The 22,965-nt window shown below is 43.6% G+C and overlaps 1 protein-coding gene across 5 annotated transcripts in view; it reads right to left on the bottom strand.

Moving 5' to 3' along the window:
* The window catches only part of LOC101680314, a 493,234-nt gene that overhangs the window by 405,597 nt on the left and 64,672 nt on the right, over positions 1 to 22,965 (bottom strand). Inside the window, exons 2-3 of one of the 5 annotated variants that reach the window (XR_001181502.2) lie at positions 14,257 to 14,753; positions 11,999 to 13,139 (exon numbers count right to left, since the gene is read on the bottom strand). The exons of 3 other annotated variants lie outside the window; for them this stretch is intronic. The gene's annotated coding sequence lies outside the window, so the exon portion shown is untranslated. Of the gene's footprint in view, positions 1 to 11,998; positions 14,754 to 22,965 lie in introns of those variants that run through there. One more of the 5 variants, XR_001181501.2, reaches the window with a different exon arrangement.

The raw sequence follows: 22,965 nt of genomic DNA, 5'->3' as shown, positions 1-22,965 counted from the left end.
TTAGGTAATTTCCATTGTAAATAATGCTACGGTGAACATGGAGGTGCATCTATCTTTTCAAATTGGGGTTTTCATTTTCTTTGCATAAATACCAAGAAGAGGATTAGAAGATGGCAGTGAAAGGTGTTTCTGGACAAGGCTGGTTGTGATGGAATGTGAGTCAGGGCCTCCTTAGAAGTAGAGAAGGCGTAGGGATTATGGACATTGGAGAAGGTATGTGCTATGGTGAGTGCTGTGAAGTGTGTAAACCTAGTGATTCACAGACCTGTACCCCTGGGGCTGATAATACATTATATGTTAATTAAAAAATGATTCAAAAAAAAAAAGGGAAGAAGAAGAAGAAGTAGAGAAGGCGATGTGCCAGGAGTAGAAGGTTCTAGACTCCGAAGCCCTCATTGGTGAAAATGACCAGTAGCTGTTATTACAGCAGGTGAATGGGGATGAGAGTGGGATTACCAGGCAGTGAGGAATTCAACCTCATGTATGTTGACTTTATACCAGGATTTACAACTATAACTTCAGCCCTGCCCTGGAGTCAAATGAATCCTTCAATTTCAGTCTTTTAGAAAGACTATCAATGTCCCAGCTGACCCATATGCCACCCCCTTTCCCATTTTTTTTATCCTTCCAGTTTAACCTCAACTTGTAAACCTCCAGTGACAGGAGATCAAATTTCTTACAGGAAAGAATATCCTATTTTGGGGTAGATAACATTAAATTAGAGGCAAAAATAATCTTTGACCTTCTAAACTAGGTGTTATTTTTTGGTTGATCTGTGTTTCCATAGGGTTGTGTAGACATTTCTAAGGAGCTTTCATCTCATTGTGCCGCTTTGTCTGTTCCCTTGACTTTCCTACCAAAAGTTAAAATCACTGAGGGAAATTAGAATCTTACTCATCTTTGTATCTCTGGGCACAGCAGACTAGCTGACAGAGAATGACCACTCAATATGTGTTTCTTAAATTAACTTAAATTGAACTGACACACATCTACCTATTGGTGCTCTTAATTTAAGAACCAAAAACAGGGGGCGCCTGGGTGGCTCAGTGGGTTAAGCCTCTGCCTTCGGCTCAGGTCATGATCTCAGGGTCCTGGGATCGAGTCCCACTTCGGGCTCTCTGCTCAGCAGGGAGCCTGCTTCCTCCTGTCTCTCTGCCTGCCTCTCTGCCTGCTTGTGATCTCTGTCTGTCAAATAAATAAAAACATTAAAAAAAAAAAAGAACCAAAAACAGTAAGTGTAACCCCTCTTCCACGTGATCCCCCCATTACGGCATGGCTTTGAGAATCTTCCGGAAAAACTGAAACACCATGAAGACTGTTCTCAAGAAGACCCAGAAGACAACAAAAGGTATATATGACATGAGAAGACCAAACAATTATGATTCATCACACCTTCCAAAGCACGAAGAATGATTTAGACCTCCTTGATAACTAGTAGAGGAGAGAAAAGGATGAACTGAGCATAATACAAAACATTCTTCATCTTACTGCTGAGAGACAAGAATTAAATGTTAAAAAGGTTACAATAAGTGTCTCCATTCCTCTTACCAGAGTAGAACAGAGGCTGTGTTTATGTGGGTGAACACATAAAGCAAAGCAATGAAGACTCCTTTAGCAACATGGTGGGCCTAGCCACGTTGCTCAGCCAATCAGCAAACGGACTTTCTGGCATAACTTCATTGACAAGAATTACCACAGAGGTTGATCGACCTCCAGAAGCAGCAGCCAGAGGTAGGTGAATCCTGACTACTACTCTTTTGGCAAAGTGAGTAGGAAGAAAGGCTTTGACTCTATGGCTTGTCTTCTTCAAAGTCAATCTGCATCTTAACTACCACACACTTTGGCCACTTTGAGGAAACTTCTGGGACATGCCTAATTACAAGGCATGTAATTACTGATACTCAAAAGGACCGCAGACTCCCTTTTACCATGCACACAGGTCAAGGAAAACATGCCCCAAAAGTACTTTTACTTTTCTCAGAGAAATTCTGCCACTGTAAAAATAAGGGGTGAGCTCCACAGTGTACATAGAGATTCTGTATTTTTACTTGAAAGAATAATTTCTTTAGTGCTGTTTATAGACTATCGATCAAAAAAAAAAACAAATAACTTCTAATGTGCCATCAGTTAGTCACGACATGGTTTTAATATATTTGAGGAAATAACTCCATGCCAGATGAACACAGTTCAAAGATTACATTCATTTTATTCTACAAATAGCTATTTAATCCACTTAACCTGCTTATAGGATCATCCTGTGTTCCAAATGTCGATTTCTCATCAGAGTCCAAATTTTATACTGACTTAAAATCTTCCAATCTTGTCTAATTTCCTGATAAACATTATGATGCAAAATGTGAGTTTTGACATAATGCATACCACATCCAGATATTCAGGACATGCTCATGAAACAAAACTAGAAGTGTTCTTCATTTCCTTTTAGAAGCTCCAAAGGGAGCTGATAATGAAGCCACTCAATCCCAAAAGCATTGTAGTATCTCCTTAATCAGAATATTTCATAGTTCATTTTCTTGTAACTATGTCTAAACTGGCTTTTGCTCTACTCAATCTCTCCTTTAAATGAGAAACAAATGGGGCAGAGCTCCATCTTGTATTGGATTCATTCTTGCTCCTTAAAATATTTTCCAGAGGAATCCATTTTTCTAAAGGAAAGCTATATTTCTTTGTTCCAAATTTGGAGCTCAAAGCCAACTGGACAGTGTTGATGAGACATTGACCATACATCAATTCCACATATCCTCCTGTTTACAAAACTGAACTTCTCAATTTTGTTTTTTTTATTCTTTAGCTTGCTCCTGCTTCACCTCGCTCATTTACACCATCACAATACTTTCCTGACTGACTTCTGTATCTCCAGTCTACCCTCTATTGCTATGTCTTATGCACTAAAATCAAAACCTATTTCTGAAACACAGAGCTGATCGCATCCCTTCCTTTTATGAAATCTTCCAATAAGTTCTCATTGTTGACATGAAGAATCAAGAACCATGCAATGTTTCTAGGCTAAAAGCATGCCAGGCACACCTACTCTGTGGTCAGTAAGTATTTGTTGAATGTATCTATTACCCCCAAACCCCATAACTTACTGTATCCTGAGAATTGTCTCATGCGCTAAATAGAGTAATGGCCTCCAGAGATGTCCGTGTCCTGATTCCCAGAACTTATGATTATGTGGCTGGATGACAAGGGGGAATCAAGCCTGCAGATTGAATTAAGGTTGCTAATGAGCTGACCTTAAAATAGGGTCAGTTACCTTGGATGATCTGGGTGGGACCTCTGGGTCCTTATAAGTGAAAGAGAAAAGCAAGAGTGTCCATGTCAGAGTGAGGCAGCCTGAGAAACACTACTGGCCATTGCTGCTTTAAAGATGGAGAGAAGGGACACCTGGGTGGCTCAGTGGATAAAGATGGAGAGAAGCCAGGAAATGTGGGTTGCAAACACTGGAAAAGAAAAGGAAACAAAGCCCTGCCAATATCTTGACTTTTGCCCTTTGGGGCCATTTTGGACTTCAAACTCTAAGATAATAAATTTACCCTGTCTTTAGCTACTAAATGTGTGGCAATCTGTTATAGCAGCAATAGAAAAATATACACCTCGTTACAGAGCACGAAACATGGTTCTCAAGTGATATGTATGTGCCTCTCATCTTGGACATGGAGGCAGACTCATTCACTGTGGTACACTCAAACCCAAACTGGTTATAATTAAGGTTCTACTTATTGGATTACATGAATTTGTTTAGAAGGGTTTTTTTCCCCAACATTTTCAGAATTTCTTAAGGATCTGAGGTCAACTAAACTTCCACAAATACTGAACATCAATTTCTTACAACCTTTCAAATTGTCATTGTTCTCACTTAGTTGACCATCATATAGTCTATGTATTTATTCAAGCTGTTTATTTTATTTTTCTTTATACATTTGCAGACTTTCATGTTTCCCTTCTTCAGGAAAGTCATCATTCCCAAGATGGGAATTACATCCTCGTTGTCCTATTCTAAGGGCCATAAGGCTCTTCACTTAACTCTACCTGTTCTGTCTTTGTTCTACATAATCTTACTCAACTAATTCCAATTCTGTTTTGTTTGGGGTAATTCAGATAGTCTCTGTTGTTGACTTTCATCCTGCCCATGGCCTCTCTTAAGAAAGACTGTCTCTCTCTCTCCCCTACCCTAGATTTTTATCTTAACCTTGATTAAGAGCATGTAGGTAGGACACAGTGCAGAGCACACTTGCTTGATCCTGGGATCAATTCCCCTACAGCCCATAATATTCCCATTGTCCACATCGCCTACTTCCTTTGCGAGTACCCCTCTATTATTCCTATTATCGGACCTCGGCCTGGGCCCTCCACTCTGCCATCTTCTCTGCATACTCCTGTAAGTTTTCCTTTCTGGCTTTCAAAAATCTCTTCTCCTCTTTCCTAGGGGATTTCAGTTAGAGCTGTCAGAACTTAAAGTTTACCCCCTGTCTGGTTTCTGTCTGGATTTATCTGCTGCGTTAAAGGTTAAACAGAGAAGTGGACTCAGCTCCCTCCTTGGGACTGAAATGTGAACTCCCTCTATGTTTTCTCTCTTTTCTTACAGTGCCATGAAAAGTGCCACCACCAATGAAATGGTGTATCTCTTGGTGGGAGCCATGCATCACTGTTATGCAGGTAAACTGACAAAAGAATCTGATTGATAAGCCTTGTCTATTTGCCTATGTTACATACATACCTACAAAGACCCTTTTAATCTTGTCCCCCATTTTTCAACTGCTTTGCACCTTTTGAAATAAATACCCATCACTCTTACTGGATTTTTCTTCACTTTTTAACTATAGCACCATTCATTTTTCCTTTGTGTCCACTTTATATGACGTTGTACTTTGTTTCATTGTTTCCTGTTTCAAGAATAATTTTCACAAATTTCAAATGTTGCCACTTCTTTTCTTATCACGAGAGTGACATCATCTGGAAGTTATAACAGGACTCAGACTATCAACACTAACTTTGATCCTTATTCGTTGCATCTCTTCAGTTTAAAATTAATTTTTGTTAGAGAAAAAGATTCTCCACGACCACACATTCATCAACTGACTGACTGTATTTTTCTTCTCCCATTGTTTCCCTTATTTCTTTCTCCCATTTACACATAAAAATGTAAATTACCTTGGTTTATATGTCTTAACATATATTGGTGGTTTGCCTATTTGGCAGTTATGATTTAATGAGATATCAATCTGGTTTCTGTTTTCACTGTCCTGGCATAAATTCTTCCCCCAATAAATGACTGTAGCCAAGCGTTATGATGCGGAGTGTGAGTGGCTTGCATTTTTGAGGAATGGCTGCAGAGACACGTGAGAGAAGAGGATTATAAATTTTATACTACAGAGTATGGCAGTTTGGATCCTCTAGAATGCTGACACCAAGAGAAATTTACAAGTCCAAGTAGGTCCTGTAAAGGATGAGGGTGCGTGGGGGTCAACTGGAGAGCTTCAGAATGTGATGCAAGCCTGACATATGTGAGGGGAAGAAGGGGATGATGGATGATTGGATCCCACAGCAGCTCACAGTAAGTCTTATCTAGGCCAGTGGGGCAACCCAGAGCAAATACTGCCCATTGGAGAAGTCCAGCACAGGGCAGGAAGGGCCCAGCTCTAGTACCCCGCCATGCTCAGTCATTGGCTAGGAGCGGCCAGAGGAGTGTGGGCCCTGGTGCGAACATGGGACTGGCTGGGTTCTGACGGTGTGCCAGCTGAAGGCTATATCCTAACCCTGCGTCAAATTCTTGCTTGAAGGGAAATCTGGGAGGCATACTCCCATGGCTGACGCAGCCCAAAACAGAAGCTACTGGCCATGCAATGGACAGTCACCACCCAACGTTTTGAAGGTGGAAAGAAGTCTAAGTTGAAAAATGAGCTAACCTGAGAAGGTGCGTGAAATTTACTCTTCTTTGTTATCACCAAATTTCAGGAAGTGGTGACACACAGAACCCAACCCACATTTAGCACCACGTCCTAAGTGAGAGGCGACTATAGCACTGTAGAGAGGTTGGACCCCATGCTGACAGATGAGCCACGAGGGTATATAACCTAGAGGGGAGTCTGCAGCCAACAGTGAGTTCCTCGGACCAGGACATCGCAGTATTCCCACAGCAGGATCTTCCCTCAGAGCTCAAGAACCAAAATCTGCAAGCAACCTTAGATAGCAGAAGGAGAAACCCAAAGATAGCTGACCTCCACGGACAGACACCATTTCTGCCATACAGTAGAAGCCTGAGTTTATCGCAAATCCTTGTGAAAAGAAGCACTACAGAAGTAATTGGAACTGAATTCACTAGAGCCCAGTATGGCAGGAGGGCTCAGAGCAGGTGCGATGGAACTGATGATGCACAGGGAGCGATCGGGGCTGTGGGATGAATGTGGCGGGGTGGTACGTGCGTGACCCCTGGGTGAATGTGTGCCTGGGGATGTAGTCTCAGCAGATCAGAGCGGCTAGCTGCTGCTCTGTGGTCTCTGCCCTGGGCTGCCTCCTCCTGCGCTGCTGCCAAGGGACCCCACAGTTACCTTCTTCAACCAGGGACAGCCTCTCCTAGACCTCTCCTTTCCCATGCCATTGTTGCTGTGCGCATGGCTGCCCATCTCATACAAACCTCTCCTGCCCCACAGGCTTCTGGCAGAAGGGGCTTTACTGTGTCATGTGACCACCTGTTCCATAACTGCGTCTTTCAGGAGAACCTTCAGATCTCCCGGAACGTCATTTTCTTTTTGTTTTCTTATGTAACAGCCTTCTCCTTTCCAGACTGCACAAATAATCCAGGATGAGAAGGTTGCAGAACTGAGTAGGTGGCTAGTCAGGTACAACTTCAAACAGTGTGTGAACATGTCATTAAGTTAAACTCTCAGGTCTAAAACCCACCCTTTTTTGTGGGGTGCCTGGATGGCTCAGTGGGTTAAACCCTCTGCCTTTGGCTCAGGTCATGATCTCAGGGTCCTGGGATCGAGCCCCACATCGGGATCTCTGCTTGGCAGGGAGCCTGCTTCCTCCTCTCTCTCTCTGCCTACTTGTGATCTCTGTCTGTCAAATAAAAAATTAAAACAAAACAAACAAACAAACAAACAAAAAGACACCACCCTTTTTTGTGATTTTTGTGATTTTAGAGCTCAGCCAGCCAAGTTCTCTTCTTTGCCAGTTGGGTCAATGTTAGGCTCTGCCACTAGGGGCCGCTAGAGAGAGAGAGAGAGAGAGAGAGACAGAGACAGAGAAAGAGAGAGTGCCTCTACAAGGAGGAAGGGTAAAAGAGCTTTTCCTTCTTTCACTTGGTGCTTGCCAGTTGAATGGGTCATCCTGAGTTGGTTCCAGAAGAAGTCAAGAAAGCAGGGGTGGCTTTCACACTTCTGCATGAAGAGGACCCCAACAAGCTTCCTCCCTAGAGGGGTAGGTGGTGTGTTTCTGCAACAGCAGCCACACTCTCTGCTGAGAGGTCTCAGCTTTGCAGGGTCCTCCCCTCTCTAAGTACCATCTTTATCCATCTCAGCTCTAGGGGCAGTGGCTGCTTTCTGCAATTGCCACATTTATTATACCTGACAATTTTTTTCCACTTTTCTAAAGTTAACTGTCATTTGCATAGTTAATAATTCTCGATAGCAAGCTTTCCCTGTTCAAGTTTCTGTGAGCCTAACTCATGTCCATCACACACGCTGAGCTTAGCCAGCATATGCAAACTGTGACATATGTCCACTTCCCTTTGTGTCCTCTTTATCTCTCTTTTCAATCCAGCTTCCTTTTAAGACCCACTAGTTAGTATGTCTCTGAATTCTAACCTTGGAAAGAGTTCAGTCGCATTGTACCAAGGCAGTACAAATCATGTAAATTAGTATTTCTGTGCAAAATTTTATTGTCATTAAACAATCTTTTTTTTCCTTAAGATTGTTTAGAGAGAGAGCTTGCATGAGTGGGGGAAGGGGCAGAAGGAGAAGGAGAGAGAATCCTCAAGCAGACTCCCCACTGAGCCCAGAGGCAGGGCTCGAACCCAAGACCGTGAGATGACGATCCCAGCCGAAATTGAGAGCAAGGTGCTTCACTGAATGAGCCATTCAGGTGTCCCTATACAATTTTTTTATAGGTAAGTAACCTCCTAAGTAAAAAATATAAAAATAACTAGCTCGAGCCCATGAAAAGGAGAACATTACATTAAGTTCTACAAACACTGAAAAGATAATGAGGTATTATTGATGAATTTCTACCAATAAATTTGAAAATGTAGGTTAAATAAATTATCAGAAAAAATATATGACTCATAAAAACCAACTCAAGAAACAAAAGTACTTAAATTGTCTTATAACTCTTAAAGAAACTGAGTCAGAAGAAGAACATCTTTGTATAAAAAAATTTCAAATTCAAGTGGCTTCACACTGAATACTTAAACACACTCAAGAAGCAAATATGGTAATCTTGCCAAAATAATTCCAGAGCACATAAAAGTAGGGTCTCTTCCAATTCATTTCTGAGGCAAGCATTTTGAGAAGATAACTGTGGGGTAATCAATAGAGAAGACAGATGGTGCCCACAATAGAGAGACTGCAGAAGAGGAGCGTCGTGTACGCAGTTTATCTCAGGGGCAAAGAAGAGTGGGTTCTAGACAGTATACAGGCTTATACTACCTAAGGACAATGTGACAAAAACTCACAGTGAGGTGTTAAATCAAAACCAATAAGGTGTAAAATAGATAATACTTTATGGTCACATAAGAATTATCCTAGAAATACATGATTGTGATTTAATAATCAAAAATGTTGAAATTCTTCATGTTAACAGATTAAAGAAAAAAATATCATTTTAATAGATGCCCAAAAAGCATTTGCTAAAAACCAAAATTAATGAATAACTTAAAAAAAAAACCCTAGCAAATGTAAAATGGAAACAACTACCTTTAATTGATTATCAAAAATTTTTGATATATTGAGTATTTTGAAATATTGAGTATTTTCCCTTTCAGAACACAGACAAGTCAAGTGGGCTTATCACTGCCTCTTTTGTTCAACACTGTGCTGGAGCGCCTAGCCCAGGAATGCACTAGGTGTTATTTCTCAAAATGTGTATAATTCTGTGCTGCAAGTACCATGACCCACTTCCCATGGGGCCTTCCCACCACAGAGACCCTCAATCCCATGCTGCCTCTAGAACCCAAAAACATCCCCCAGGCATGGTGCTTCCTGGAACCTGAGTGAGAGAGAGCAACTGACTATAGGAAACCAAGCCACCATGTGCCTGGAATGGGCTATCAAGAATGGGACCCTATGGGACCATCAAGGTCAAAGAGTGGCGCAGACCCACCAGAAATCTGTCTTTTTGAGAAGGGGCCCATCTCAAATCAAGCAGGAGCAGCACCACCAGTCCACAGCCCATGGGCACCCATCTGTTTCTCTAGCTTATTCCTATGGCTATATGGGGTGCCCCATACAACCGGATGAAGGAGGAACAAAAAGTCTGAGTCAGTTTACAAGTGTGCAGACTTGACAGGCACATGTTGATTCAGGGATAGATTTGAAAGACAATGGTGATTTAAAAACTCCTCCCGCTGGGTAGAATTTTCAGTGGTATAACCAGTCATCCGCTTTATGTGGAAGGAGAAGTGGCCCCACGTTGGAGTATACTAACTCGGGAGCAGTGGCAGAGAGCCTGGCCTGCTGCTCAGGGACTTGAAAGGAAAGAGCCAAAACAATGACGGACAAGGAGGTCCGGGGTAGACACTTGTGGATGGACACAGAGGACTGAGCAGAAAGTGTGAAGGTCTCGGTATGACATGTAATGGCTTCCAGAAAGCAATGACCGTGGAAAAGGCAATAAATGGCCAAGTCAACAAATGTCTCAGCCCAATTACATCATCCAGCTTCTATCACTGGCCACACCAGCAATGGCACTGTGAGCAGATGAACAACGTCTCCATGGCAACAGAGATGGATATGACACATGGACTCCTGCTTTTGCAGTCTTATCGAGTTTCCCCACCTGCCTATTGTCCAACCCACAAACCACACTTAACCATCACAGAGTCCACAGTAGGCTACCCTTCCTCAAAGAGAACAATGAACCGGTTTGTGGCCACCTAGTGGCCCATCCCATGCTTGCAAAAGCCAGCATGGTATTTCCAAAAGAGAAAACTGAATTTTCATTTTTTTTTCAGTTGCAGGTTGGCCTTTTCTGCCCTCTGGGCTTCAGCCAGTACCACGGTCCTTAGGCTTATGGACTGTTTACCCACTGACACAGCATCCCAAATAACATCTCGTCGGACACGACCCACTTCACAGCAGGAGGAGGTGCGAGAGTGAGCCCATAATCCTCGGATTCCTTGGCTGTATCACATACAGTGCTGCCCAGAAACTGTCAGCCACTGTAGGGACCTCCTGCACAAAGCACAGTGGCCATGTCATGCTGGAGGCAATATTCTGCAAGAACGAGAACCATCTCCCTCATGCAGTATATGCATTGGATCAAAGACCTTCCTGTCATGCTGTGCCTTCAACAGAAAGAGTGCTTGTGCTCAGGAATGAAGGGCTAGAAGCAGCAGCTGCCCCACATCTCTTTGCTTCCTATGGCTCACTGGAAAATTTAAGTTTTTAGGACTGGCTTTAAAATGTCTTTTAAAAAAATAATCAAAGTCCAATTATAGTGGCAAAATTAAATTAGAATGACAAAAATGGCGAAGAATTCATTTAATTTAAAATTACGAAGAAAAGAACATTTTTGGCATTTTTGCTGTTGAGCCTCTCCGTTACACTCTATTAGATAAACTTCCTTCAAAATCAAGACAGAGCCAGCTCATTTATCTTTGTCAGAGTCACTGGTGATTTTCCAAAGATAAAGACAGGCAAACACATTCTTTCTTAGCTAAGTTTTCCTGAGAATCCCTTTCTCAAGGAAGCACCATGTGAGGCCACTCCAACATACTGAGTTCATGCATCCTGGAGCCATGTTTGTGAGTCAGTGACATTTATTCTGGTCTTCCTCAACATTTGTTCAAGAGTTGATAGGGACAATACCATGTTTTAGCTGGCTGAGTCTAAATTATAGAAACAGGAAGCCCCTCCTCCACTGTCTACCCACCCCTCCACTGAGGCTTGCGGGCTGTCTCCCACACAGCTGTTGCCTCTGTTGTGCAACTAGATTGGTCTTTTTGGTTCCCTATCTTAACACACACACTGAAATATCCTCATTAACTCAACATATTTTGGAGTAACCACTGTTTCTCTCCTGGTGGGTGACTGTGAAAGTATATAACAGAGGGGCAAACTGGGGTTCTCTGCCAATTTACCTAGCCTAGATTGGATTTTGTTCACCTCTAAAATGGAGCTGAAAACAAGCCAGGAAACAACAGTGTTGGTGAGGATGTGGAGAAAGGGGAACCCTCCTACACTGTTGGTGGGGATGCAAGCTGGTGCAGCCACTCTGGAAAACAGCATGGAGGTTCCTCAAAATGTTGAAAATAGAGCTGCCCTATGACCCAGCAATCGCACTACTAGGTATTTACCCTAAAGATACAAATGTAGAGATCCGAAGGGGCATGTGCACCCCAATGTTCATAGCAGCAATGTCCACAATAGCCAAACTGTGGAAAGAACCTAGATGTCCATCAACAGATGACTGGATAAAGAAGATGTGGTGTATATATAGACAATGGAGTACTATGCAGCCATCAAATAATCTTAACAATGCGCAACAAGGTGGATGGAACTAGAGGGTATTATGCTAAGTGAATAGGTTGGGCAGGGAATCCTGGGGGTTGGGAGAAAAAAATGAAACAAGATGGGACAGGGAGGGAGACAAACCATAAGAGACTCTTAATCTAAAAAAAAAAAAAAAAAAAAAGTGAGAGAGAGACTCTTAATCTCAGGAAACAAACTGAAGGTTGCTGGAGGGGATGGGGAGGAAGGGGAAGGGACAGGGTGACCGGGTGATGGACACTGGGGAGGGTATGTGCTATGGTGAGTGCTGTGAAATGTGTAAGCCTGACGATTCACAGATCTGTACCCCTGGGGCAAATAATACATTATATGTTAATAAAATATAAATAAATAAATAAATAAAATGGAGCTGATACCCCCTACCTTTGCAGTTGGCAAGGGTTTGGAGAGATATACGTAAGGTACTTGTGGAGATTAAATGAGATAGTTAGAGCAGAGCTCGGCACAGGATCAGTGGGATATCTTATCGGAAAGCCAGAAGTCCCAGAAGCCTTATAATACTGAATTCCAAGAAAATCATGTGTAATGCCCTGCAACCTCCCTTACTTCAATTCAATGGTTTTTAAAAGTCTTCAATATGGTAGTATTTTCAAATTTGAAAGAATACTACAATAAATGTGCACATATCCTCTGCCTACATTTAAGAATTATCATTTACCACATTTACTTAATCTTTTCTGTTCCTGCTTTGCACTTTCCTTGTCGAAAAATTTGAAAATCACCTGCAAACAGCATGAGACCTCACAGACAGTTCAACATGGTCTTCCTCAGGACATCTTCATATGTGACTACAATAACGTCGTCACTCCGAAGAAAATTAACCACGGTTCCATAAAATCCTTCTACCATTCTGTCTTCAAAGTAAATATTCCTTTTTTTAATAACATCAAAAAAGGTCCAATTACAGGGGTAAAATTAAACTTGAGTAATAAAAATGGCTAAAAAATTAAGTTGGATTAAAATAATTTAAAGTTAAAATGACACAGGAAAGAACATGTTTGACATTTTTTTCTATGGAGCCTCTCTGTTACACTGGATTAGGTAAGCCGAGGAGCATTTCTTTTCTTCAATACCCAAACAGACCTGTGTAGGGTACACAAAGTTCATCGATCCTTAAAAAACAAGTAAGAATAACCAACTTCCTTGAGTAACTGTAAATTATAAACTCTCCTTAAATTCTAGGCAACAGCCCACATCAGGGCACAAAAGCCAACACTCACAGCTTGCTTTATGCCAAAATTAAGCATTCCACCTTCATAATCATAGACAATAGTGTGACAACTTCTCCAAGGGAAGACAGGAACATAAGTCAAGTCGACAGTATGGACCAAAATGGGGTCTTTGCTCCTGTCCCAGAAGCCCCTGGGGTTAAGCACACAATGACACGCCTGCCTGGAAAGGGACAGAGCAAATGGGGGAAATGGTTAGTTAACATGTCGAAAAACGACCCTGCCACTCATTCCTGTCTTCCTGTCATCACTATGTCCCTTGGGTTTTTAGATAAAAGAACCTGGCTAATTTAAACGTAAAGGTGCTGTGTCCCATGATATGAGAAGCCCAGAGGATCCCCAAGAAGGCTGGGAGGACCAGACCTGGAATGTGCAAATATTAGGAACGGCATCCAAAATTTACAACAAAATGGGTCTATCCCGTGAAGATACTTGTCCCCCTGGGCACAGGTGCCTCTGCTGTTAGGGCTCCTGGAAGTTGCTGTGGCTTCTCAGGCTCCCTCTCCACACCAGAACAGCTTCTGAGCAGCCCCGACTCTTCAGATCATAACTCCTGAGTCCGAACCCAGGATGGGCGCCTCTCCTGAGCACAGCCCAGACTCCAGCCTGCCTGCGTCCTGACAACAGGAATGACCAGGAAAGGCTTTTCAGCCATGGGATCAGTGCTGCTGCTCTCTGCCATGACCCCAAAGAGAGTCGATCCCCTGAACAGTGTCTCTGACCCAGCTGACACCGCCTGTGCCCTAGATCCTGGCCCTGGGCCTCACTTCTCTGACAGAGCCGGGGGATAAGGGCTCACATTTTTCCTGTGAACACAAAGCACACAGTGACGCTGTCTCCAGACCTCCAGCCCCCATCGTCTCTGCATGTTCCTCCTTCCCGTGTGGGAGTGAGGCTCGGGTGTGGTCTCCAGAAGAAGACTCTGTAGCTCTGCCCCCTGGGGTTCCACCCGGGCTTCTCCAGGGACCCCATTACACACCCCAGGGGCACAAGCCAGTTAATGTCTCAGGGGACAGATTTTGAATGATAAGCAACATAAGCTGGCAAGAATCCAGCTGGCAAACGCTTGCCACTCTTTTCCTGGAAAAATGGTTCTGAGGGTCAATAACTCTGGAAGGTCTCTCCGGGAATGTCCTGGGGGCTGAGCACCCAGCTGAGTGGATTTGAGAAGCTCTGGCCAGCTTGATACCACATCTCCTGGGCTAGCTTCCCCCACCTTCCTGCCTCACGTGCCTATTCCTGCCACTCTCACATGCCGGAGGCTTTAGGAAAGTGCTCACCCCGCAGCTGGGTCTGGACTCTGCCTCCTACAGGATGGGCTAAGGCGCATGGCATGGGGCGGGGAAGTGGCAGGGATCCGAACGTCCCAAGGCCCATGGCGCCGCAACTCTGAAAGCGGGGCACGTTTTCCAGATGACAGAAGTCGGGTGCAGAGGGATTCAATCACCGCGTGTCAGTGACAACGTCAGGGTTCGAAATTGAGTAAGAGGGAGTGTGGCTCCTGTTTCCGTCTTGGCAAGCGCTCCCCGCCTGTGCGCTTCCACTGCAGAGGAGGCGAGCAACACAGGAAGGCTCCATATGGACAGTCTCGAAGGGACGTCTCGGACACCGAAGTGGTTTTTCCTCACATGCTGGGCACTAGGGCCTCAGAGGAGTCTAGGAGCTTCTCTGACCCTTCTTTCCAAACCTCTTCCATGGGGTGGGCGGGCCGCTGGGTGGGTTGAGCCGGAACGAACAGCACTAGCAGAGGGTTCATAGAACAAGACGCTTACCGGCTCTGAGGGAAAGATGGCAAGAAAGGAAATAGGATTTAAGAACATGGAAGCACTTCCAGAGAAAGAACATTGTACAGGGATTTCCCATTCCGAGCTAGGGCTCCGCCAGCCAGAGGTCCAGCTTCTGCCTCTAACCAACCAGAGGCAAACGAATCGCTTCACACCTCCATTTGCCCCTCTGCGAAGTGGGGCTGTCTGGAGTCTCAGTCAGCCCATAGCTAAGTACTTCGTCAATGTAGGCAGAAGAAAAGAAGATGATGCCGTTATTAGAGCTAAGGAAGAGTGGTAAGAAGGAACCCAGCATCTTCTGGCGAGCCCCCCCCCTCCCCGAGAGCCCTATACCCCCCCCCACTCTGCCCCGAAGACAGAATCCGGACCACGCGGCGCCCTGGTCCCCTGATCCCCTTGCAGGACAAAGCATGACACTTGGCTTTCACCTGTCAGGAACGTGCACACAAGATGGCAAGTTGTGAGTGAGCAGCCTAAAGAAAGAGGCTTGGAGGAGGCGTCATCTCTCTGACACCAGTGACGGGGACAGTGAAGGCAATGTCCTCATCCATGTCCCACTGGCGGACTCAGGGTCCCGGCCTCCAGGGTACAAGGAGGAGCGGTGACAGCAGGCCAGTCTGTTACCTTGCTGGTTCTGCAGTGTTTCTGATGCTCGATCTCCAAAGCTCGGGCTGGCTCCCAGCCTGTTTTTCTTGACCCATCAACATAGACCGTGGCTGCCTAATATCTTTTTAAAATTTGCTTCTTCCATCCTTAAAGAGCCAGGGTGTACCATCTCTTTGCAACAAACAATCCTTTTGGAGACAGAGGTGCTAATATCTATCACACTCCCGTCCAAGAGATTCTGACATCATTAGCATTTTAATTTTACAGATGAAGAAACCAGGGCTTGGTAAGGTTAAATGACAGATCATCTAGCAAACCCCCATTCATTTGGCATAATGAAATACGGCTATGTCACCATAAAATGCCAAGTGTTACTCTTAATAAACAATTTCACGGAAAAGCCGCTGTCCCTGTGTGGACTCTTAATCAGCATCATTTACTAGCAAAGACTTGAGAGGAAGGAGGGAAAAAACTATCTTTCAGCAGGTCTGAAGCCCATGGAAAATAGCCAAGTAAATTTTTCAAAGAAAATTCATGTCTTTATGAATTTGCCTCTAGGTGGTAAACGCACAAATCAACAGGCAGAATACATTGCCTCTCACAGGAAAACACTGAAATTCTAATAACGATCAGCCCGACAGCTCAATTGTCTCTCCTTTCCTTGTCCTTCTCCTGTTATTGCGATGATCTGCCCACATCCATGCCCATCTTATTACATTTTGTGATCCTTCAGGCACTTTCTAACTTTCTATTAAGGTATTTGTTATGGAAAGCTCCAAATTTTGCAAGTAAGTGGAGAGAAGTGTATCACGAATGCCTGCCCACCTGTCACCCTCCTCAAACCATTATCCACTCAAGACCAATTGTGCTTTGCCTATTTTCCTACATACTTTCCCCTCCTCCAGATTATTCTGAAACCATTTCTGGACATCAGTATCATTTCCAGCCACAAATGTCAACACATATCTTTAAAAGACAGTTATCTTTGTAAAATATAATCACAATTCCATTATCCCTGCTAGTAATTAGGTAATTCACTAATTTCAGGAAATGTCCAGGTGGTACTCACATTTCCCTGTTTCAGATACATTTTGTACCATGTCCTCATTAATGGGGATTGCCACAAAGCCCATAAACCACAGACGGTAGACAGGTCTCTTTCATAAACCACAGAGTTTCTTTCCCTCCTATTCTCTTTCCCTGTAATTTATGTGTTGAAGAAACTGGCTTATCCATCTTTATGAGCCAAGCTTCTGCTAACTGCTTCACCATGAGGTCATATAAAACGTTCCCTGACCCCTTGTATTTGCTATAAATTAGGTCTAGAAACTTACCAGAAACAGATTAGAATTTCTGGCAATATGACTTCAAAGGTAATAATGTCTACATCTATTAGGAGATGTTTATGTTCTGGTCTTCTCTCTCTGATATTAGCAGTCATGGATGATCGCAGTTTAGAATCATTACTTTGCTAGGAAATTGCGTTTTTCTGGTAGGGCTGCCATCACAAAATACCACAGGCCCAGCGGCTTCTACCACAGAAATGCCTCTTCTCACAGTTCTGTAGGCTGGGAGTCCGGGAGGCAAGGTTGCAGCCAATTTGGTTCCTGGACAGAACTCTCTTCGTGGCTTACAGGTCACCCCCTCGCTGTGTCCTCACGTGGCAGAAAGAACAAGTGAGCTCCAGTGTCTCTTTCTCTTCTTATAGGAGCCCCAGCTCTGTCAGATTAGCATCCTACTCTAGGACCTCGTGTGTGTGTGTGTGTGTGTGTGTGTGTGTGTGTGTGTGTTTCACAATATAGTAACACTGAGGATACTGGGGGTAGGGTTTCTACATAAGAATTTGGGGGAGACATAACTTGAGTTCATAGCAGCATTGTAAAATTGGACCTTCTGACCCAATTATCACTTATTCTGCATTTATTAGCCTAAATACCCCTAAAAGAAAAACTCCTTCTCATCGACTATTTGGATACACTGAGGAATACTTTATAATCAGAAAGATGAGGGTTCTTTCCCTCTCTTGCTGGTTTCTAAAATATGTGTTTGCGTATTATTCATCTTTGTTTTCCAGTGCTTTTAATATATCTGACATACAGCGTTAGCAAATGTTGAGTTGAGTTGCTCTCATATTGCCTTAACAGACAATACTAAACTTGCTGAAATCCCAATTTTCTTGAGAACATTTTCTCTCTAAAAATAAAATATTATTATGTTTACTCCAGATAAGATCTTCTTTTACACCCTTTAGAGCAAATATGTTGCTTAAGGATACATGATTAAGACGCTCTGAGGTCTCAATCGGAATGTGGACAATAGATCTCAAGAAATCCCTCCAAAACACAACCCTATAACCCATCTACAGACGTTGATCAGCACTTTATCTGGTTAAGATGTCATCCAACATGCAGATTTTCTTTGAGATGTAATATTCGCCACCTCACACCTCACACTACAGAGACCGGAGCCCACCATCTGTATGTCACGCTGGGACGAAGCAGGAAGGAGTCCGTGAGAACAGAAACAAAGCAACGATCGCGTTTACAAAGGCTCTAGTTTCAATGACAGGAAATTAACTCCAGGGAAGACAACCAGGAGTCCGGCAGCAATCCCACTGGATCCTAGCTCTGGTCGCGCCAATCTTCCTTCTCAACTTCCAAGCACAGGCACACACACACACATACACACAGGCTCAAGCATACACATCTCCCCCACAGTTTCACTGAGGCTGCACACAGATTCCCTGACAGCCAAAATCAAAGGTAAAGCACGGGACTCCTGAGATCACTACGTTGTAGCATCACTCTATTCCCACTCCAGATTACAAGACCCTTCCCTCCTCTATCTCAGCTTCTGCAAGCAACCTCGAGTCCCTCCTCCAAACAGGTAGGACAATCTCCAAACAGGTAGGGACAATTGAAGTTTATATATATACATATAAAATTCATTTTTTTGCTTATTCAATATACATTATGGATATACACTAGAATGTGTGTATGTGTATTCCCACATGTCTCTCTCTCTATATATATATGTATAATTTTCTCTTCTTTTCCATTGGATCCCATGATCACTACATTGTAGGTATATAATAGATATGAATTAAATTAGTGAATCAACTTCTACAAACAGACCTGAATGAATGTGAGAGCAAGTAAGTGTGGGGATAGAGGGAGAAAACCATGTTAGTCAATTTGCTTTCAGAATTACTCACCTTAGGTCAGCAATTCCATTTCTTCAATAAATATTTTGAATAACACGTGGTGAATGAGTGATTGCATCATAAGGCTAAAATGACTCAGTGTAGCTAATCCATCCCCTGGATATACAATTATGCAAATGACTCCTATAAAGCACCCTGAAATAGGAACATACAAGCAAAGAGTGCCCCGCGGAAAGCAGGATGTCCCCCTAAGAGAGCGCCCAACGGTCCTGACACCTGATCAAATTATTGCTCCCTGTCCTGCTCTATTTTTTGTTCCTTATTATGAAAGAAAACACAATCTTGAAGATTTTTTCTAAAAATCATGGAGAGGTGAAGAGAAAGATCTGAATATCTATACAGTATCATTTTGTTGGTCTAGTTTGGTTTCACTTTATTTTATTTGAGGACTTTTGTGTTTGGGGAGGGGGTAAGTTTCCATTCAAAAGGGAGGAGAAGAAGGGAATTTAGAGACTATGCACCTGCCATGGGTCAAACACAATACCAGCTGGTTCCTTTCAAGAGAACGCTGTCAAGATATATAGATATAAATAATGATAATTATTTGTAAAATAAAGAAATAGAAACTCAGAGGTCAAGTAGCTTTCTCAAAGTCGAAAAGCAACAGAAGTGGAAAAGCCAAAGTCTGATCTAGGTCTGTGGGCTTCAGAGCCCCAGGGTCTTTCAAGACATGGCTTCGTACCTCCTCTCAGGCACAATGATGCTTTGGCACAAAGACGCTTTATTTCCCATTAAGGGAGCACACCCATGTGCCCAGAGTTCGTAGTTTAATATCTCCTAAGTGCCCTCAAAGAGTTCAAAGAGTTTGCAGAGGCCGAATAAAACAGGTATGCAGCTTTGCTCTTCGCGTGACCTGTCCCTTCTGATAACACATGGGGGGAGCACGAAAATAGCAACAGAAATAATATCATACAATGCAAAACTTGGACATGAGAAAATACAGTAGAACGATATGCACTCAGAAGGAAACTATGAGTGTTCAAACATCACACTGTCTGTCCTTTAAAGGGCCATGGATTTATGGACACGTATTCGGGGTTTTCTGGTCACCTCCCACAGCTAAGTGTCCGAGTTCTAAGCCAGTCAACACTGGAACACTAATGCTTCAGCCAAAATCACCACACTGGCCAGCAACCGACAGGGCAATCAGTTTCACTAGCGATGAAATGCCTATAGAAAGAAAGTCATTTTAACTTAATGAGTTTACACCATTTCTGTTTCCAAAAATATCTACCATCATGCAATGATCCTTTCAGAGTTGTTCTTCCCCAGCGATGGCGCCATTTAATCACAGGGCACTGCGACTCAAGCTGAACTCGGCTTTGTTGGTGTCCAAACAGCATTTGGCTGGATAGGCTTTCCCCTATGTTCACGTTCTGTCACTGAATATGGAAGTGTAGGTGTGTCTATTTGCAAAACACTCATCGCTACAAAGTCAAAAGAAATTTTTATCTTCTTTTTACCGCTAGACAACCTAGAAAGTGTTCACTCATTCATCCAACAAACTCTCTTCAGGGGGCTTACCAATGTCATTCCTGGCCCTCACCACAACCTGCCACAGCAAGTTCGACAAATTCTACTTGCCCAGAGTCAGGCAGGCACCACTTGGAAAGGTCAAGACTCCACTCACATCTGTCTGAATACCCAACTATCATACTATCATATCAATATAATATCTATAATATCTATATAACTATAATATCTATATTATATATCTATATAATATCTATATAACTATAATGTCTATAATATCTAATAACTATAATATCAACTATCCTGTCCTATGACAATCTACCTATCTGAACATTGTATATGAAATTATTTTCAACTGAAAACAAGAAACTGGGGTGCCTCAGTTTGTGAAGCGTCTGTCTTTTCCTCAGGTCATGATCCCGGGGTCCTGGGATGGAGCCCTGCAGCCGCCGGGAGCCTGCTTATCCCTCTCCCTCTGCCTGCCATTCTGGCTGCTTCTGATTTCTCTGTCAAATAAATAAATAAAATCTTTTAAAAAAATAAATAAAAATAAAAACAAGAAACAAAATCAATACCACATCAGTGAAAACACTAAAAAAGGAAAGATTATGGATATGAGGACCCAAAGTAAATTATAAAATGTAACCTTTTACCCTTATGATCTCTGCTTTCTAGCCCTACTGTTCTGTTTTTATGGAAATATCCAGATTATAAGTAGAATGACTACAACCTTGGGCAGGTTTGGGGATCCGTAAAGCCCGATAATCTAGAGTAATAGCAGGGATTGCACTCAAGAAGACACTATTATTCATTCATCAAATTCAGGAAAGAAGCTTTCTAGCATCATGCAAAAATTATTTTTGGCCTCAGCAATGATTAAAATCTTCACATCATTTTTATCTCCCTCCAATACCCAAGAGAAATGAAGCCCTATGACCTTCTAGTACAATACTAAAACCTGGTATTGGCTGCCAGTTTGCACAGAGCACCAGAGAAGCAGTAATAAGGGTGGGGAGGGGCTCAACATACCATCGTATCAATAACACGCTGGTTTCACCTCCAAAGCCAGTATCAACCCACTGACAGTGGCTGCCTAGAATGCCGTACTTGGGAGAGGTACCAGCTTTATCAGAGTTCAGGAATCAATTAGCAATTAGGCAGAAGAGTGACTGCTGTCTTACCATGGATAGTGGGTTGAATGGTGTCCCCCTAAAAGATTCGTCCACATCCCACTTGGAAGCACTGCAAATATTACCATATGGTAAGAGAATGAAATTACACTAATGTGATTAAATTAAGGATTATAAGAAGCATCCTCTACCTGGATTATCAGGGTGGGACACCCGTCCTTCGAAGAGTGAGGCAGAAGGAAATTTAATGGATGAGAAAGACACAACATAACAAGGCAGAGATTGGAGTCAAGGTCAAGGAACGCCAATGGCCACCAGAAGCTGGGAGAAGCCAAGAATGGATTCGCCCCGGAGACCCTGGAAGAACACAGCTCTACGGACACCTTGATTTCGGACTTCCGGCCCTCCTAAGTGGGAGAAAAAAGCATTTCTGGGGTTTTCAGCCATGCAGTTTGTGGTCATGTGTCAGGGCCGCCACAGGTAAGTAACGGACCACGTGTCTATCATTTCTGTAACTCGAGCTCCGTCATGTTAAAGACGGCAGGAGAGCGGGCACTGGGCAAACACTGCACAGGTGTGCTGAGAGGAAGGACGAAGTTTGCAAAGGGAGAAATGGCCGGCTTCAGGCGTCAGCAGAAATTGGTAACTGGGTCACACGTAAGCACAGAAACCAAGAAACTAACTGACACTGACCCAGCAGCCTGGAGTCGCGCAGGGAGAAAGCAGGGCACAGCGACGGGGCACGCGGGCTCCGGAGACACAAGCCTGAGGTCGAACTCACTTTCGCTAGAAGCCTGACCTTGTTCCAGTGCCCAAACTCTATCTTCCAGTTTCCTCATGTCTAAAGTAAGTAAAGTACCTATGTCGCGGGGCTGCGGTGGGGATTAGCTGAGATGATGCATGGAAAGGAAAGGCACTCCTTGGGGGTTTGGCTCAGTTCCGCACCACTGCAATAAAGCGGCTGTTCCAATAAATCCCATCAAACGATACTCTTGGTTTCCCAGTTCATATAAAAGTTATATGTTTATACTATATTGTAGTCCATGAAGTGTGTAATGGTCTACTAAGTATATAAAAACAATGCGCATATAACACAATATAAAATTACTTGATTGCTAAAAGCTGTTAAGCGTCATCTGAGCTTTTAGGAAGTCATGATTTTCTTGCTGGTGGAAGGTCCTGCCTCAGTGCTGGGGGCTGCTGAAGGCTGGGGCAGCCGCGGCAATTTCTCCAAATAAGATAACAGTGCAACGGGCCTCACGGATCAATGCTCACCCACGATTTCTCCGTAGTGTGCGATGCTGTTTGATAGCATTTCACCTACAGCCAAGCTTCTTTCAAAACCGGACTCCGTTCTCTCAAACCTGCCGTTGCTTTATCATCTCTGCGTCTGTCAGACTCCCAGTCCTCTGCTGTCATTTCAACAATCTTCCCCGCACCTTCAGCAGCAGGAGACCCCATCCCATGGAACCACGGTCTCTGATCATCCACAAGAAGCAAATTCTCCCCCGTTCGAGTTGGATCACGACCCGGCAGCCCGTCAGCCCCATCGCCGGGTCCCACTTCCGATTCTAGCGCCCCCGCTGTTTCTACCCCATCTACAGCCACTTCCTGCCCCAAGCTCCCGAACCTTGTAAAACTGTCCAAAGCCCAGTCTCTGAGCAGCATGACACAGGGAAGCGCAATACAAAGAGACAGGCCTCTATTCAGAAGACTGTCCGGCACGTGGCTCATATTCCGGCCACTTTAGCATTTACCATCATCAGTGTCAGT

Source organism: Mustela putorius, unplaced genomic scaffold (assembly GCF_011764305.1).
Source record: "Mustela putorius furo isolate JIRA1106 unplaced genomic scaffold, ASM1176430v1.1 tig00000198_pilon_pilon_pilon, whole genome shotgun sequence".
Lineage (NCBI taxonomy): Eukaryota > Metazoa > Chordata > Mammalia > Carnivora > Mustelidae > Mustela > Mustela putorius.
Note: the sequence above shows the minus strand (reverse complement) of the source record. Positions and strands in the feature narration are given on the sequence as shown.